Source organism: Macrobrachium rosenbergii, chromosome 21 (assembly GCF_040412425.1).
Source record: "Macrobrachium rosenbergii isolate ZJJX-2024 chromosome 21, ASM4041242v1, whole genome shotgun sequence".
Classification (NCBI taxonomy): domain Eukaryota; kingdom Metazoa; phylum Arthropoda; class Malacostraca; order Decapoda; family Palaemonidae; genus Macrobrachium; species Macrobrachium rosenbergii.
In genome coordinates this window covers 11,838,309-11,844,308 of record NC_089761.1, presented here as the reverse complement: position 1 = coordinate 11,844,308, position 6,000 = coordinate 11,838,309, and the positions used below count along the sequence as shown (strand labels likewise).

At 33.5% G+C, this 6,000-nt stretch overlaps 1 protein-coding gene across 16 annotated transcripts in view; it reads right to left on the bottom strand.

The window, feature by feature from the left end:
* Positions 1–6,000, bottom strand: part of Mical (Molecule interacting with CasL) — a 388,129-nt gene that overhangs the window by 379,656 nt on the left and 2,473 nt on the right. Inside the window, exon 1 of one of the 16 annotated variants that reach the window (XR_010856358.1) lies at positions 1,105–1,157. The exons of the other annotated variants lie outside the window; for them this stretch is intronic. The gene's annotated coding sequence lies outside the window, so the exon portion shown is untranslated. Of the gene's footprint in view, positions 1–1,104; positions 1,158–6,000 lie in introns of those variants that run through there. 16 annotated transcript variants of the gene reach the window in all.

Below are 6,000 nucleotides of genomic sequence, written 5' to 3'. Positions count from 1 at the left end.
CTTATTTTTCACCTGTGGTAATGTAAGATATATATATATATATATATATATATATATATATATATATATATATATATATATAAACCTATTTAAATAAAGTAAGATACGGGTAATGAATAACAAAGGCAGCGCCAATAACTATATAACGTGATGTTAGTAGGAATAACAATCACGAGTGACTTTTCAAACCACAACAGTACCGGTATATGACCTTGGACTGATACCAAATCAGGATGATCCAAACAAATTTGTCGGGCTTCTGGAGGGGAGCGCAAGCACAAAAGTTGCCAGTTACAGATTTAAAGAGCATCGATTTCAATGGTAAGCATAACATGCTTTTACAGCAAAAGCTTTTTCGTATACGTACTGGAAATTGACCTTTTCGGAAGCAGACAGTCATTAGTAACAGCTATAGGCTCAGTCGAAGCTGTGGAATTAACAACTGTGCAATTGTGAACAAGTGTATAATTTGCAAACAGCTATGAGAGACAAGTGTTACAACAACCACAATCTCAATTCTCACGGTATCTGAACACACTAAAGTGAAACTAGCATTCGCCCTAAAAATCTACGAAGAACACTGGATACAATAACCTGGATACCAAAAGGTGCTGAAACTGATAAATAAAAACTTGATCATATGTATGGATACGAGTATTTCTCAGGATAGCTTCTTTACAAATGTAAAATCTTCACTTCTGTACATCTCTTGAAGTCCAATATAATACTAAGAGGAAATTCAACCGTTTAAGCTTGTTACTGCCATCGAAACAAAATAGAGTAATAATCTTAAAACAGTCGTTTTGGTGGCCTATCTGAGTCTGCTCCTTAGTAGGTGCTCTATGTTTTTCCATTCTGAGTAACTCCTCTATTTCCAAATTTGATTTGTATAACCATAGTCTCAACTCTTCCTAATCACCTTAACCGTTTAGTAAAGTTTTTATTTCAATAAAAGCTGAGATCATCCCTCAATTCAACTGACAAGATGAATTTACCTCTTTCCTATAAGCTCACGTCTTAATTTTTCGGTAATAAGAAATATGTTATTCATCTTTCCCACGACTGTTAGGCAGAAAGAACTTTCATGGAAAAATATTTACTCACTTTGGGTTACTTTTCTGTCATGTGATCATCCTGTGTTCCAGGCGCCCGGTTGCCTCCACTTTGGAGAGAAAAATAACTCTTTGTGAAATGAGAGATTTTGGCCTTTTATGCCATAAAATGCATTGTGCTAGAATTATCAATGGACTTTCAAGTGTTACAGGCTTACGGGTTTTGAATATGCAATAACTTTTAATTTAAAAAAACCACTGCTTTTAATTTTAACAATTGTAATATGAATATGTCAAAAATACTTTGAGAGCTGCCTGTCATGTAGGCTATTCAAAACAATATACCTAGTGCCTGTATGAAAAAAAAAAAGATACAGTGTTACAAATCAAAAATGACTTGTCTACAAGAATAACTTGACACCTCACAATTCCTGATTAGTTTAATCATGCTGCGTAAGTATCATGGTCCGTTTATCTTGTTCCTATGGGACTTTGGATTTTTGCCTTACTGCAGCAATGCAAAAATGCCCCAATGGAGTAACTTACCTGCAGTTACTTCCCTGATATAGGCACCATCAATATCTCATAAAATTACTAACTTAAGGTCTTTATGGAATTCACTTTGGGAACCATGTTTATCGGTATAAGAACTTCATTAAAGTACACTACTGTATTCTGAAACATCATCATTAAAATTACCCGAGCCCCTTCTGTGAGAACTTCTCAACATTTAAACAATAAAGCCTTTTGTTATGATTCTAAAATGTTAACCTTTACTGTCAGGCTGATGAGTTGGCAAAGGGTTCTGTAATGAAGAAATGCCGGACCAACTTGATCGTCTCTTTATAACTTCCACTTTGTTGAAACAGGTAATCTACATAAAAAAAAAATCAAGGGGTTGAAAAGGAACAAGCTTCTGCTCCACACTGCTGTTATGAAATGCAAACATATGCATCATATCAAAATCACGGTGTTCCACATTTTAACAAACGAAACAACAAAATGGGAACACGTGTGTATGGGACAGGCTAAAACCAGTACTGTACCTAAAACTCACAATCTGCCTTGAGAATAAACAAGATGTAAAGAATTTCAATGTACTACTATTTGTGTGACATACATTTATTACAGTTAAGTTTCTTACACTAATATCAACATTTTTATTACTGTATAAAACCAATATTCAATACCTACTACATAGAAGTTAGGGAAGAAAATGCATAAGAAATTCAATACATACTTCATGGAAGTTAGTGAAGAAAATACATTAAGAAGTGCTCGTGTACAATATTTTCTATTATGCAATATGAGAAAGTTCATGAAAATCCACATTAATTCTGGTATTGCACTCTAAAGGGCAACTTTCATTGAGCATGTTTGATTTAAGGGGGAAAAAGGTGTAGTAATAGAAGACATGTTCAATGACGCAAAAGTGGGATGAGGCTGACATCAATATTGAAATACTGATTAATCAAACTCTTCAGCATGTAATGATTTTGAATATTTGAAGGATAATTGTCGTTACTTTTTACTCCAAGCATTCTTTTCACAAAATGATACTGTACTTGGGAAGCATATCTACTGCTACCGGGAAACTTGCTAACATTTGTAAGGCTTGGCTTTCTATACCTGCAGAAATGATGGCATTAGTGCCACACCTTCGAGATATTTTGTTTTATCTGTGTTGGAATAATGGTATCATGCCTGAATACCTACAGCATCCCAGATTTTTACCTCCATGACACAGTAGCCAAAGTGACGATTTTATTTTCCTTAATAATGGATTATTTCCTGTTTGGTCATCTTGACATTTTATGCCAGTAGAGAGTCTCTGACGTCACCTTCTGTGGTTACATCTTTTTAATTGTATGCTGCCACTTTGGCAGAAGACCTGCATCCATGTTCTGTTGCTGTGCCATGATTTCACACTGTCCAGCATCAGAGACGCTTGGGTGCTGATGTTCATAACAACACAGAAGCCAGAGTTTTTTCTTTACTTTCCCAACAGTTACAGCCTATAGATGTAAAGTAGATATAATTACATTTTGCTGATTTTTAAAAATATTTTGGTGATGTTCTTTCCATCTGCAATAATGCTTCTCTACATTTTATGTTTTTCTCTCATGTAAGTTGCTTTCTATTCTTTGGTCATTAACCTGCTTTGCAAGTTAATGACATTACTGCCTTGTACTATATGAACGCATACTCAGTTAAAATAACATCCAACAAATCATCATCAATGTCATGATATAAAATTTTAACTTCATGGAATTAGATGTGTAGTGCATTCTCTCCACTATTTTAAGCTCTTATTCCCAATATCCTGGGCTGTTCTGTCTTCATTTTGTTACTTTCATATGCAGAACTTTTCTAACTATAGTACAGTACTCCTAATTCCTTTCCATCAAATATCCAAACTCTCTCTCTTTGAAATTTAAGTGCTGTGTGAATAGTATTCCCTACTGTAGCATTAGGTCCACTTTATTCATTACTTTACAATTAAGAATCAATATAAAATTGTTGAGACACAAATCATACAGTATGTGAAAAAATTAAAATGAAATACAATACAAGCTTCTCAACTTAACAAGCACTTCAGGTGTCTAGCTTTCTGATGATGATAAGAGTTGATAAACTTGGTACATGCAAAAATGATGACATAAAGCCTGCTAAACATAATGTATAAAGCATTTAAACAGATGGGGACAGAGTTAAATCTACAAAAAAAAAAAAAAAAAAAAAAAAAAAAAAAAAATCAACAACCTGAGGACAGAAGTACTGTAGGCTACTCACAAAGAAGTATCAGTTGATAGGAAAAGCATTAATATAATGGAATTTTTCAAATACACGTATTTAGGAACAAAGATATCCAAACTTGTTTTCGAGTTGGAATGTAGTGAAAGACTATGATGGGTAAATAAATAAATGGGCAAGCTGAATAATAAAGTAACTGTACTGTTTACTGTACGCAACATTATCTATGCAGTTTGCTTTACAGACAAAAAACATGATATAGCAATGAAACTACATATAAACAAGATTTTGACAATTTACGAATAAATCAAAGGTACAAGAAGAATATTTAAGTATCAGATGGTATGACAGAATGGGAAATGAAACTATGAGGGAAGTTGTAAATGCAGAAGAGATAATAATGATGGTCATGTCTTTCGGACCACCTCTGGGAAAAAAATAGTACAGTATTGTACATGTTTTCTGGGCTCCAGGAGGCACCAAACAGTTGGAAAACTGCACCTACTGGAATAGATAATTATCCTTACAACATTTGCAATGATTTGACTTTTTGGAATGAAAGAAATGTAACCCAGTGTGACAGAATTCAAGTTGAAGTAAAGTACATCAAGATATTTGAAAGCAATATACAGTATTCTATAGTTTTTGTTATACCAGATCATAAAAGTATTTAATTTTTCCTGTTAATTTGGAATGAAAGAGCTGCACTGACATAAATGGTTCTGTGGAACATACAAGGCCTTGATAACCTCAGGTTCTACTGTGGTGTCTATTTCAAAGACAAAGTCTGGAGATAAATTAAAATTGGTTTTCAGTTTACACAAATAACAAGATAAAGATAGCATATGCTATACTGTACTACCAAAGCACTAAGAAGATAAAGATAGCATATGCTATGCTGTACTACCAAAGCACTAACTCCAAAACTACTTATTATGATGATTGCTTCGGACTTCCCTTGCCAAAGTGTTTTAAGAAAGTCAAGGGTTATCAGGCAATTATGAATATAAACTATTATACTACTTTCACATACAGTAGCTTATATTCAGTTATGCCAGAATCAAAAAGCTACTAAAAATGTCAAAACTGACTGATAATCCACAAATTATCTACAAATTTAAATATAACAGTTTACTGGTATGAAGGGCAAAGATATCAATAACATATCTGTAGCCTTAGATAATCATGAAATTTTTTTCACTGTAACCTTCGATATGTTTGTAAATTTTTTTCTGAACAAAGAGATTACTCTCCATAAATGTTGCTATATTTCTGGCATCAATAACCAAAATTATTACTACTGTATGCTGGTTTCAGAAAATCATTCGATGTGTCCACATCCCGATAGTGGTACCAGGCTTTAACTGAGGAAGGTTGTGTCCTTAAAAAAAAAAAAAAAAAAAAAAAAAAAAAGACATTTTGCTGAGCAACACCAATCAAAAATCCATCTAGTATTCATAACCTGCCAACATGTTAACACATGTGAGCAAATTCCACTTCCCCTTTCCAGTAAAGGCTTCAGTGGAAAGATCCTGTTTCTGCAACATGAAGAAATTTTGGGACAAGTAGAAAAACGATGCCAACTAGTTCCCCAACATATAACAGAACTCAGTACCAAAAATTGGCAGTACAGTATAGTAGTTTTCTGTCCTTGATTTATTCAAAACACACACCCTATAAAAATTATGAGGCAATAAATCTTAGCACTATTAAATATCATTGTCAATACAGTATGTAGATAAGAATTTGAGAGTAGCCTACTCCTAAGAGAATATTGTAATAGAATTTACAGCAATCTTATAATTTAGACAGAATCTGTAACATCTGCTTGCCTTGATTAAGCATAAGCAACCATTCTTCAGAATTATTTTGATTTGAATACAGTAAGCTGTAAGGTCAATATTGAATTCACTGCAAGTTTCGTCCTATACATAGCCTAGGCTATGCATAAGCTGTTGATTTATGTTTACAATGTGTCACTAATAAATTCAGTTTCCAGTATGTCATTCTACTAATAAATTCAGTTTCCAGAATGTCATTCTACAGAGATGTCTACTGCCACAATATCTTGATGATGATTTGTCAGGTTAGCCAATATTTGCAAGTGTTCACAATACTAAAGATCAAAGGCTTTCTGCAAATAAGGTTAGGTCTGTCAACACATAACCTAACATGAGTTCAAGTGGAGGTTAAG